Genomic DNA, 13,928 nt, shown 5'->3' with positions numbered 1-13,928 from the left:
CTTCATATTTTATGCCACTTTTTTATTGAGCCACTTTCTCTTTCACCAGCTCACCTGGAAACAGAAATATTTCAGGTCAGTGTTTGGGACAGGTGGTGTTACCGTGTGGGTCCTGTTTGTATACATTTGTACTTACTTACTACATGTGTATCTGTGTACATGTATATTTATTTACTAAGTACATAGGCCTGTTTGTAGCATTTGAAATTCTGCAAATGTTTCTTTTAAGTATTTGTATTGTGTCTTTGATGTAAATGCCTTTTTTTGAAGTGGTAAATATACTTTGGAAGAGGGTTTGAGCTGGGGCTGAGGCTGGAGCTGGGGGATGCTCATGGGGTCAGAGGAAAGGAATGAGTAGATAGACTTGAAACACTTGTTCCTCCTTTGTTGTGTTGTCATAAATGAGGGCATTTTTGTTGGAAAAAGAAGGAATGTTGTAGTGAGGGGGTATTCATAAATGTAATTTGCAAAAGCTGAGTGAGTACCACTAAGTGTAAAAGTGTGGGAGACTGGTCCCTTTTAGCTGAGGCAGCAGCTGGTAAGGTTGGACAAAGAATGTTGAGGGAAAAAGTCTTTTATTAAAGAAAACCCTGCAAGCAGGCACAGAGGGCATCTACCAAGCAGCACAGGTGTGGCTCTGGAGGTCTTGGCCAGTGCTTCACCAGAAAATCAGAGGGATGAGCAGCTACAGTGAGAGTTACTGGTTTTGAGCAGTTTGCTGGGTAACTGTCTCCTCCAGAGCAGTGTGGAACTCCATGTCTTTGCTGGAGTCTTTTTGGAAGACCCTTGAGGGGTTTCATCATTCCCTGGCCTTTCTGCAGTGAAGAAGTTGAGAATCCCCTGCCCACATTGCAGCAGGCTCCCTGGGCAGAGGAAGACCCTAAAATGCGTTATTTCGTGTATTTTTATTTACTGCTGCCATGCGATGGCGTTGGTTAGCTGGCCAAGGGATGTGCTGCTCGTCTTGCAGTCCCAGCTGCCTTCTGGCTGTTTTATGGTGATGCTCGTACAACTCCTCCACAGCTTGCCTGGGATATTCAGGAGATAGACCCGATATTTGTGGAATAGTGGAACACAACAGTTTGGTTTTCATTACATATTACTTCACAGCTCTTTACTCCTTGAGATAAACCCCCAGCTTGGCTCTTCAGTGTGGTCAAATGAAATATAGGCAATTTCTAACTTGCGGGATGAATGAGTGGCATGTAAAATATAGATTTTTTTAATTTGAAGTGAAGGGGGAAATCTACAGAAATGGTAAATTTGAAATGTACAAGGGACAGTGCTCTCCCCTTGTGTGTGTGCAGCAGCAGTGAAGAGTGGCTGAAGAGCTGCTAAGTCCATGCTTTGAATAGGAGGACCTGGAGGTGTGATTTTACACCTTTTCAGGTATTTACATGAACTCTGAGCATTCAGTGCTGTATTCCTAACAAAGCAGAATTTAACAAAAAGAAATGCAAAAGCACTCTGCCTGGATGAGATGATTTTTAGGTACTTGTTTTCAAAACTGAATTAGCACCACTTCTGATACTACAAATGACTTTTGTGACCTGTATCTTTGGTTATTTTAAAAAGAAATGTAAGTGAACAACATGTGTAATGCACAAAGCTTCCAGATGTGTGTGCTCGTTTACTGTCAATTCAACTTCTGAGTGCTCGAGTCAAAATGGTTTGTATTCTGGCAACTCCTCCCCCAAAATCCCCCCCAGGGGCTGAGTGCTGCTCAGGCTCTTCTCTGTACCATCCTATAAGGCCATGTAGACCTGTGGCTGTGAAGAGCCAAAGGTCTAACTGTAAATTATTATGATAGGAATTGTGATAAATACTAAGGAATAATAGAAATAGGTCTGAAATGACCTATGGGCCCTGAATTACTTGCCCAGGGCTGAAAACTGAGCAGATGGCAGTGACAGAGTGGCATCCTTTCAGGAAGGTGGTTTTTAAAACAAAGCAAAGACCCATGTTTGATGGACAAGCTGCCATCTGAGCAGTATGTAATGCAAAGAAAATGCATATAAAATAAGTATAATTTTTTATGCCTTTAAAAATACCAAACAAACACTATTGTCTGGGATTTTCTTGTGTGCTAATCCATAAATTAGGGAGACTGTACTCATTACTGCCTTATCTTTGACAAATTTTAAAGGCATTATAACTTTAGGGCCTGACGTATTTCTTTCACTGCTTTCCTGTTTCTGTTAGAAACATGAGCTGCCTCTTGCTGTCATGCGGGGATGTGTTTGCCTGATTAAAATCCCCTTGGACACTGCTCTGCTTGGGAGTGTGGCTGTGGGGTCTGCCACTGTCCTGCAGCACCTCATGCAGCCGGTGCCCGTTTTGGGGCGAGACAATGGCAAAAGGCTTTGTGCTGAGGGTTAGTGCACCCAGTGGATGAGTAAGAGGCGGCAATTAAACAAGATGATGAGATGGAGAAAGGCAGCAGTAAGGATTGATGACATGGCTCAAGTTGGCAACGGAGTAGGGGGTGAAGATGTGATTTGAAGGCAAAGAGTGATTGATCAGTGTCACACCAGGTGATGGCATGAAAACAATCAAAAAGGTAAATTTGGAACTCTTCCAGTCTTTTGTTGAAAAGCTACTCGTGATTATTCAGCTGTGAATATGAAATTTTGAAATGGCTATTCCATGATCACTTAGGCTTTCATGTTGGACGTGCTTTCTTTTAACTTAGTGTTTTAATTTTAAAAAGCATTAATAAGGTCTCTCTAACCAAGAGCAAAGCTCAGGAATCCTCCATGTTGCTGATGTACCATCCAGAAAGGCCCCAGTAGCCTCCAAGAAGGACAGGAGGATATAATGTGAAAATCAGGAGAGAAAAAAAAGTAGTGCAGAACTGAAACAGGAGATTGTTTGCCTACAACTTGCCAGTAATTAAAACCTCTTAGCTATTGAATAATTGTTATTTTTGCTGTCTGTGAAACTCAAGGAAAAAATCTTAGAAACTTTGTCAAAAGTTGGACGTTGCCAAAGGCTGAACTTGCAGCAGTGCTGTGAATGTGGAGGACAGCACACTTGAAATAAAGCAGCAGCCTTGCAGCTCACAGTCCTATGGATTGCATCCATTCCCTCTTTCCCCCTTGGCACGATGATTTGCATTTTTCTCTTTAATTTCAAAGTAAAACTATAAATAGGAGTTGGGAACTGTGGATGTGGTGATGGATACTGGTTTTGTTTGCTGTTCTCACCCACTTGCTTTGTAAAGGAGGTCTGAGCTTAAATGAAGAGCTAATGATCGAGCAGTTTGTCAGCCGGTGCCATGTCCTTGATCTGTTTCCAGTGCGATGGCTCCATCCTCTCCTGTGACAAATGTCACTGATTTCAGCAGGGCTGGGTCAAGCCCTTTGTACGGAGCTTTCAGTTTTTACCATGAACACAAATATGGGAGACTCAAAATAAACTTATTTTTAAACTTATTTTTTCAGAATGGCTCCTTGGAATCTCTTTTGCTTTGGAGAAAAAATTAAAAAAAAATCTGTTATCTTTTGGAGCATGTAATAAGAGCTACACCTTTATATGAGTCCTCCTGATCAGAGGAGATAACACATATTCCTATAAAATGAAGGATGAAAAAGGCAATAAAAATTTTCTAAGGCTGATAAAAATATGATTTATAGTTAGGACCCAGTTATAAATCTCATCAACGCTTACTATATTTATACTCGCATGTTGCTGCATTGTTGAAAGAGAGGTTAGCAAAGGAATTAAGTATGTGGTGTTTAATTTGGGCGATTACTTCCACGAGTTGCGACTAGCTTGAAAAATGCCAGCATTGTTATTAAAAGTAGTAAGAGAATAGTGATATATGTTAATAGTCATAGGGATGTCTGCCATTTAAAATTAAGTACAGTCAGCTGTGGTTTAGGATCTGAAATGTGTAGAACATAAACAGTTTTTAACAGGGTAATAGCAGCTGCAGAAGTCAAAGCAGAGGAAGGAGGAACACTTCAGCTCGTGGTGGCAGGTGTTTGCTCCACCACTGATAACAGTTCAGTGCTTCAGCTTCGATTTCTTGTTTAACTTCATCCTGTGTTGTTTGGCCCTGAGCATTTCTCAGGCACTGCCTTGTGCTAAGAGTATCTGAAACCCCCAAACTTAACCTTGGTAAGTTATTTGTAGCTCTGTGTAGTGACTGTAAAGAGCATCTAAAGGAGAAACAGGAGACTGTAGTATGCTCTGATTTTTAACTCTGTCAGTGAACAGATCTTTGTTAAAACTCTCAGTGTAGTATTCCCAGGACAGGTGATACGCTATCCCTCTACCTTTGGTTTTGGAGGTTACGCTTCAGTTCTGAAGAAAACCCTGCTATTAAATTTTTTTAAAGATACTAAAGTGATTGTGGGTGTACAAGCATGTATAAACACACAAACTCAGGGTAGTAACATCCAGTGTACTATGTTAGCCATGCGTGCTTGTTTACTCAATCTTCTCTCAGTGATTTTTTTTCCCTTCAGAATTATGTCTATTTTTTCCAATTCCAAGCAGCTACTGGGTAGCTTCTACCTGCAAAATCTTCACACAGAGGTAATTCTGCCCCTGCTGTGATCCACAAACAAGCTGTCATCTGGAAATGCCTTCTTTTCTTCCTGAGCCTGCTTTGGTCTGATACTTTTACTTTCAAGAGGAGTAATTGTATAAGGTATGCTCGTAAAAACTTTATTCTGTTTTATCAAAAACTGGTGCCATGTAGACCCATCTCCTGCTTGTGTGGTTTATAGCCTGGCTGTTACCATTACCTGCTCTTGTCCCCGTGCACGACACACGTGAGCTCCCCTGCAGGAGTGACACTGGGACCTTCAGGCTTTGTGGCCAAGTATGCAAAAGGAAATACAAAAAAAATCAGGTTACCTCTGTAATCTCGCCTTTGTGGGTATGTGTTGTGTTATAGGCTTTAATTACACGGCTGCAAAATGTTTCTCAAATGCACTACAATCAGCGTTTTCTAAAACCCGAGTTGCTTGCATGAGTTGTATCTCTTTTTTTTGAGCTATTTTACTTTCTGCAGCTTGTGCTGAGGCTGTGATGTGTGGTCAGCTGTGCTTGCACAGCAATTTTTGCATACAACAGTGGTACAGTGCAAGATGCTGATGGGCACCAGCAAACACACAAAAAACGATGCAAAGAAAATCCTTGCTTCCTTCCCTCTGCTTTGTGCTCTGAAAAGGAGTTTGACTTGCCATGCCACAAAATTTTGAGGCCAGGGCTGATTTTTTTGACCCTGGGAAGGATTTAAAACCTCTGCGAGGTTGTGAGCCTCTCGCCTTGAGTGGCTGAGCTGGAATAAAACTGAATTTCTTGGCCTACTCAGCAAGGTTTAGGGATTGTTGGCCTCAGCAGTGGGATCCCTGGCCAGGGCTGGCCCTGAACACCAGTGGCTCCTGTGCCTTGCTTTTATATGCAGGAGGGAATATGCTTTTGAGGACTGCAGTAAAACACTGCTGAGGGTGTGTTTGTGACTATTTGGGGGTCTCTGTTCAGCACCTGACTTCTGCTGGGCAGGTGTTAGTGCTTCCTGGAGGGGATGTCTCTTCTGTGACCAGGCAGCTGGTGATGGCATCTCCTAGCTTGGCCCTACACATGGTACCATCCTGAAATGCCTGAGGGGGCTGGGGCATGGCAGGACCCCACCTGTATGTCCTCTGACTTGTGTTGCTGATGGCAGAAGGATGGGATGGGGCACCCTGTGTGCCTGGTTCAGTCTCAATGCTGAGGAAACATCGGAACAAAGGCTTCCAGAGATTTATTCTTGTTCAGGGAAGAGTGCAAGTCTTGATTACAAAATCAGGAGCACAAATGTTTGAGAGAAGGAAAGTGAAGTGTCAATGCGCACGCTTGCACCATAACTGTGCCTCCAAATTGAGTTAATTATGGATACACTTCCTCAGCCCTCCTATTCTCCATGGGTTTTCCTGCAGTAAATGAACATGGGCCTTTCCTTCCTGCAGTCTGAGTTAGGTGGAGTGAAACCCGTCCTAAATAACACTGCGGAGGAAAGTCTCAGTTGTGATTTGTTGTGATGAGCTTTGCCATAAAACATCATTAAACTCAGTTATCGCAATTAAGTTTGCTTTAGAATTTTGTGTTTTTAATGATTGTTTTATTCGGTTGATTTACTTAAGTGGAGTTTCTGAATACGCAGTTTTAATGTTCCTGGTTTTGTCAACGTGCTAAAAAAAACGACAGGTGTCTTAATTTGAGACCTTCACAAATGCAAGGAGTAGCATTTTTTATTATTATAAAGACACTGGAGATATTGGTGAGTAAATAATTCTCTGTATAATTATAGTATAGGTTGACATGCAAACGTTTCACAAACTGTTCCTCACTGGTTGCTGTAAAGCCAGTATTTTCTGCCTTTCTGGTCTGGAGATCTGAGGGTAGACTCTTTTCGTGGAGGAATTGATCACAGTTGCAAAATTTTCTTGTAAATTTTTTTTCCTTGTAAATATATTCTTTCCACCAATCCAATGCTGATTGTTCTAAATGTTTTTGCATTTAGAGGAACCTTTTTCTCTGTTATGGGTAGACAACAGCCTTTCTTGCAGATCCTAGACCTGGTCTGATACAAACCAATTGCATCGGCAAAATCTGCGTGTAACTGCTGCCATCTTCATGATTTCTGGTCTCCAGTCTTTGTTGTCTCTGGATCATGGCAAATAGATGGTATTCAAGTTTTATTTGAGTATCTGACTACATTGGAAATGAGACTAAATGAGTTCAGCCATCACTAATATGAATAATGCCAAACCCTCAGGAAGTTTCTTTCTTCCTCTGCTTTTCCATAGTCCTGTTTATAACTTACTTTGTTACACAAGGGTGTTTCATGTGAGTGCTTTAACCAATGGCTTTGGAGATGCACCTGTGAAACTTCGATTTGTGAGCTGAGTAGCCATGGTCATGGTTACTGTGTGTACAAGTGTCCCTTTAGATCTGTCTGTCCAGCTGGCACATACAGAAAGGTGCAGAAATTGCATTTAATGCAGAAAAACGCATCTCTGTAGAACAGTTACCATTCTGGCTATGTAAATGCAGCATTTTAATTGTATTTATAACTTGAGCCCAACCACTTGTGCATTAGTAACTGTTTTCCTCACAGCAGTAACCAGCAACAACCGCAGGCATTGGGCTTTATATTTAATCTAATTTTTGGAGAAATTAACGCCCATAGCTGGGTGATACTTGCATAGCATCCAAGTTCAGCTGTACATTTGCCTTTCACAGACCAGACTTGCAAACAAGATCTGGCACCTGAACAGGCCTCTGCTAGACTGAAATTATTCGTGTGTAGTCAGATAAGTAAACAAATATGGAATTTGGAGACTTTTTTTAGACTATTGAACTTTTTTCATTTGGTATCTGCCTCTTTAACTTGGAGCCACTCAGGATAGTCTTGAAGCTGAACTTTTAGACTTAAAAGCTCATTTATTTATTTCTAGGATATGTTGTTGGTACTTGTAATAAACTAATGGGATTGAATAAACCCAGAACAGCCTCAAAAGCAGGAAACTATTCTTCCATATGATGGACATATCTAAGCATACAAGTCCTACACATTTTGCTTTCCAGTTAATGCCAGCCCTGAGTTGAGCTCTATGGCTCTAATGGCTCAGTTCTGCTCTTCAGTGAAATATTATTTCTTTGAATTATCCCTTTGATGTTTTGAAATGCCAGAAAAGGCGTGTGAACACTTAAATGGGAGCAAACACCTTTGCAAGGGTGACATGAGGTGAAAAGGGGAAGTGGCAGTACATGGGTTGTGCCGACTGCTGAGCTGCAGAGCGTAGAAAATGCTCAAAATATCCGATGTGTAAGTTGAAATTGCCTCGAGGCAGCTTAATCTTATACGGGAGGAATTGGCATCGTGCGTAAACCAAGCAGAAATGGGCCTTGGCAGCAGCGGAGGAGCAGCAGTGTCTCCGGGACAAGCTGTTCCGAACAGTTTATCGCTCGTGTGAGCTCACGCTTGCTGTGTTGCTGACCTGGGGAATGTGTCTCCTGGTTGGATCTCATCCTGGTATCCCCCTCAGCAGGGCAATCCTGCACTTTATTCGAAACTGAGCTGGCCTTTTGGGGAAATCCTTGATGGCTGCTTTCTAGCTGGGCTTTGCGGTGGTGGAGGCAGGTGGTGGGAGCAGTGTTAGAGCTGGAAGGGGGAAGACAACAGTTTAATGAAAATAATGCTTGCTCAAATATAGGTCATCCTCTTTTTGTCTTTTTTTTCCCCCCGATCAGGATGGGGTGGGCAGGTTTCGCAGTGATCTGCACATCCCAACGTTCGAATCAACTTGGGCGGTTTGGTGCCTCAGGACTCATTCCTGTTTCGTGATTGCTTCATGCCGGGACACTGCGGTGGGGTTGTTTGGGGGAGAATTAAAAGCTTTTTTTCTTGTTCTTCTGGATGGTTTTTGGAGCTGAGAAAACCTGTAGCTCTTGCAAAACTTTCAGTATCCCTGAACTTAAATACTGTCGTAACATCAGACCTCACTGGATTTTGGCTTGAGACTTGCATCCGGAAGTATTAAAACGCTTGTGTTAGGCAGGAATGTTACCCTCGATATAAATTTCCATATAAAAAACACTCTGCTTGTCGTTTCTCCACATATTCTCCCTGTTTGTCTCACCCTTATTTCTTTTTATTGCTGTTTCTGCTTGGCAAACACCACTGTGGTCTTAGCTGCGTGTCAGCCTTCGAGGGAGCTTCTGCAGACCAATGGGGTTTTAAAAATTAAAAGAAAAAGATTTTTAGGCTTCCTATGGGCTCTCTGGGGCTTTTTACCCCCTTGTCTATGCTTGGTGAATGAAATGTGTGAGCAGTGGAACACACTGCAGGGCTTTGGGTTGGAGGCGACATGGGGGGGAACCCCACAGACTTCTCGCAGTGCCTGGGTGGCCACAGCTGTGGCTTTTCCCTCTGCAATGGGCCACCCTGTCCCTTCCTGGTCCTGTCGTGATGGGCAGGATGACATTTACACCTTTAAAACCTCCTTAGCTCTGCACTGGCGAAGGGCTGTGTGGTTGTTGGCTCCAGCCTCAGCACTTCAGGGCATGATTTCAACCATGTCTATGGAGACCAATTTTCAACATCAAAACAAACCAGTGTAAGTGGAATTTATATTACCTTTTAAAAACGCAAGTCAACAGAGCTGAGGACTCTGCTTCGAGGAAGCCTCTTGGGTTTGTTCAGGGAATTACTACAAATATTTTACATCCTTTTTGAGACTCCAGGCAACCTCAGGAAGCGTCTACTGAGGACAGCTGTTGAAATACCCCAGGTTGTATAGCTGATCCAAGGGGATTTTTGGGCCTGTGATGTGAGAAAGCACCCCCCCATCACCAAATATCCTACACTGCTTGAAAGCATTGTCTAATTTTCAAAGCCAGCCTGATCTTTCTAAACATCTAGAGAGTATTTTTGCCTCCTGAAGCATGGTGTTTTCATTTTGGCTGATGGTGGTCAAGAGCAATCAGAGCAAAAGCTGTGATCCCAGATGCCCGAGTGTGCAATTTGGGTAAGCCCAAAGGCGAAGAAATAATCTACCCTCCAGAGATGGAAAATATCCCTGCAGCAATGTCACAGCAGTGAAAGGGTTGAATTCAGATAAGAATTGAATTCAGTGGTATCTTGCAGGCAGGTGGATTTGAGTGGGATGCTGGTATTTGCTGGATCCTTGTTTCTTTACATATGCCCACTGCATATGTAACGTGCATGTGTGCATAATCTTTCAGGAGAGCTTTATTTTCAGCTTTGATTTCCATGATGTGAGTGTTGTGCCTCTCTAGCTTTTCTTTACTTATATGCAAATAGCCTTTGTGGAAAGTGCAAGGTGAAGCTTCACGAGAATGTCACTGTGGCCTCTTAATTTCTGCCATTTTTTTTCCAGAAATGGGGGGGAAAAAATCTGAAACTGAGCAAGGAAACATATTCCTGAAAAATATTTACTTGTGATGGAACTGGGCAGCTTGCAACCTGATATGATGGAAGTTGTGACAGCCAGCAATGCCTCTACTGTAGCACCAGGGGGGAAAAAAAGGGATGTTGGAGAGGGGGCATCTTCCTGATAAGTGGGAAGCTGAACCCTGGCCAACTTGCTTAGAGATGGAGTGGGCTCTCAAAACGTGATGCTTTTGCAAAGGTTTTGCTATGGTTTCTGTCTGTTTCCCAACGCTGGTGGGGAAAGTGGTGCATGGGTCTGGCTTGCAGTAAGACATAGCACATGTCAGCTTGAGCTGCTCTGTGTTTGCAGAAACCAGAAGAAAGAGCAGCCTTTTGTGATTTACTAGAAGAAACTACTACTTGATCATCCATGAAATCTTAGCGCTCTGAGAGACATTCACTGTATAATTTAGGTCTTCCCTCTTCAACATACCACAGCAAAGGCAGAAATCTTCCGACTCCATTAAAGTTTCATGTTACTGTTTTGATCCTCGTGATTTGGTTTTTAGTACGAAATCACCGGCCGCGCAGTGAGCGCTCGGCATGTTGCTTCATGTTTTCCGCTGCCTACCTACCTTTGCCAGTTTTTGAAGCCCTCATGGAACAAAGCAGACCTACTAAATATTGAGGGGTAACCTTTAGACCGACCCTGGGTTGTAAAATTGTCTGGATCCTGGTCCGTTACGGGAAGATAAAGCAGCAAATGCAAACTTCAGCCTCAGGCTTTGAATCACTTCAAGGGCCAGTTCACATCTAATAAGTGTGTCCAGAAATGGCTTTCTTAGAAATGCCATTATTTGCAATGAGCTGGTTGCTGCTACCTTCCCCCAGGCAGTGCCTTTAAACTGGGCAGAAGTTATTTTTCTCCCTTGAAGCTGATTATTTTTTTCTGCAAGAGTTTGCTGCTCATGGAGTTTGCTTTAATGCTTTTGTGGCCACTGAGCTGGGTGTGACAGCTGGTGGCCAAACCCTGTGCCAGCAGTTCACATGGATTGACTGATGTTACTACTGCAAATGATGGACATACCATCAAAATGCTTTGTACAGGCTACCTATTTTTCTTTTTGGTATGATTTTTCAGTTTTTAGGCATTTGGTGTTGGAACAGACTGTGCTGGTGGTAGAGCTTCAGGCAAAGGTGTGCAGCAGCTTTGGAGCTGCTAATGGCAAACTGCAAGTGCTTGCCCTGTGCCCACAGATGCCAGGGAAAGAGCTTCTGTCCAGGGCAGACATGTATTTAATGGGTCTTGGGCTTTTCTGTGAATTTGTGCAGTTATTTTTCAGACTGATCTGAGCTTTAACACTCCCAATATCCTGCTGTAAGCAGGGATCTGGAGATGGGACCCAAACTGCATGTTGTGTTCAAGGTGTAGTGGATTTACACAACTGTGTAGATATTCAGTTTCATTCCCTGCTCTGTCCCCAGTTTTTTCCTGATGCTGGATTTGCTTTCTGGAGCTGGGGTTTCCTTTGAGTGGAAAGGACACTGTCCTTCTGGGAGGTGGTGGTCGGTTCAGAGGCCTTAGCTGTTCAAATAAAGCTGGGATCACTTTCCCACACATGCATGACTTTATATTTATCCCCTTTGATTTTATTTAGCATTTTTTGCTCAGCATTTGGAGACCTTCCTCAGCACTGTAAAGGCTCTGTTTTCCAGAGGATGCCCATTTTTACCTGAAAAACTGGATATCATTAGCAAAATTTGCTGTTCTTTCTCTCCTCTCCACTTCTTAGTTTGAGGCAAGTCCTTAGATATGCTGCCTGTAAGAACAGCTCTGCCATGGTGGTATTGCCAAGTTCCTCCTCCAGGAACCAAATAGAAACTTTGGCTTAGGTTTTCTGCTGTGGCATTAACTTTTCTGCTTGTTCCCCTAATGTGTGGGTCATTCCTTGGCCTCATCAGCCTCCTGGGAGCTTGCTCCTGCTGTGCTTGGAAGGGGCTTGATTTGCTAGTTGGGGTGTTTGCAAGCTGCTCCTTTGGCCTGCCTTGTTTCTTACGTGTGACCTTCCAGATCTCAGGAACGTTTCTATTTTCCTTGTTCGCATACAACCTTAGCTTCTCTGAGGATGACTTATTGATTTTAATAACGCGTTTTACCCTGCTGTTTTGGTATGTTGGCTTCCCCTCTGCAGCCCTTTCTCTGAGCTTCCAAAATCTGTTTGTTTTCCTAGTTTCCATGCCGCCTGCAAGAATTTCACTCTTTTGACTTCCCACTTGGGTGTTTGTTGTATATATTCTGTATAGAAAACATTCCTATACATTGCACATAGATACTCCAGAAACACTCCAAGTGCAAGAAGAGAATGTGACCCTCAAGAGGAGGTGGTCACAGGTTCAGATGTTTTTCTGGAGTGGCATTGGCAGGATTTAGACCTTGAGGTGTCTGTAACTTTTATGATTGTGGTTTCAGAGTTTAACAGCATAAATATGTTACTTTTGTCAACCCAGCTGGCAGGCTGCTAAATTTGAAAGCCTTTCTATATACTTACTTGGGTGTACACATGGGAATGGTGCATGCCTTTGCATAGGGGATTTTTGTAGAACTGCAGAGGCTTTTGGGGATGTTTTCTTGGGGGGGGATGAATGAATGGTTCATTAAAGCTATGCAATGAAGTGCAGCAGAGTGTGTGCAGGGCAGGAGCTGCTGAAGTGCACAGCTGACAGCTACACCTTTCACTTTGAAAGGTCTGATCTGAAGCATGTTAGTGGGAATGCTTCTCCTGTTTGAATATGTATTTACTGTGTGGTTATGTTAAAATTACAAAATATTAATTATCCAGATGTATTTCTGGGAGGGAGCAGAGAGGCAGAGTGCTGATGTCCCTTCTGAGACTGTTGGGATCCTGGATCGGAAAGCAAAATAATTTCTCTCTCAAGTGAAAGCAGAAACAGCATGACCCACAGAGTGACAAGAAACCAAAACCTGGTCCTTACCGGAGTCCAGTGTTTTGATCTGCAGGAAGCATGGCTGTGTCTTGGCTACACAGCCCCAAATCCAGTATCAAGGTGTTTTCTGACATGCCAGAGAATAAATCGGGAGAAGCCTTTAATACTCCTTTGTCATATTGGTGTGACACAACATTTGCAGCTTTTTCTGCTAAGCAAGTATGCACAACGAATGGAAAGCTTTAAAAAGAGTTAATTTTGAGATCACTTTAAAAAAAATTACTTGTTCAGTGTACATAATCTATATCAATATGAAATCAGACTGTTTTTTCCCATGCAAAAGTGACAAAAGCTGTTGTACTGTCCTTCAAATTTGCTTTGGCAACTATGAGCCAACTCCATTTTATTAAACAGCTCTCTTTCCTCCTAATATATACAGAAATGTTTGCAGTATAAACATCTTAACTAGCCAGCTGCTTTTCCCCAGATATAAAACACAGTTAACTTTTTGCCCTGTTTCTGTTCAGTGCGGCTGATAACTTTTTCTGCTGGCCAGATGAAATAAAACTGGGGTTTGTACCAGATGCAGCACAGCTCAGTGTTGCGTTACGCAGGTGTTCCCCCAGCTGGGAAGTGTGGAAACGTGCCATTTCGCTGAGATGATGGTGAGGTTTAGAAATGTGAGGGCGTTAAAAATAATTCTCTGTGTTAACAGTGGGCTTTGTCCCTGGTGGGCTCCATATGCCGAACAGCTGACTGGGGCAGCAGCTGTTCTATATTTTAATGGGAGAGTTATAAAGTTAGAAACATGGATGATCATTCAAAACATAAGCAACTCTTTGCAGTCATGGAAACGGGATTCAACAATAAACTTGCATTTGTGAGCCTTCCAAACAAAATAATCCCACTGCACTGTGTTCAGGTGGTCTCGGGGAAGTGAATGAACTTGAGTTTCTATTTCCTTAAGTTCTGTTTACTCTAAGTCCTATTTTCTTTTTTCCTTGTTTCTCCCTGTTTTCAGTTTCTGAGAAGATATTAAACTTTGCATGTGATCCTGATTTAGATTCTTGTCCCACAGTGACAGAGATTT

The sequence above is a fragment of the Tauraco erythrolophus genome, chromosome 2, assembly GCF_009769465.1.
Source record: "Tauraco erythrolophus isolate bTauEry1 chromosome 2, bTauEry1.pri, whole genome shotgun sequence".
NCBI classification, from domain to species: Eukaryota; Metazoa; Chordata; class Aves; order Musophagiformes; family Musophagidae; genus Tauraco; species Tauraco erythrolophus.
This window is presented reverse-complemented; position numbering follows the sequence as displayed.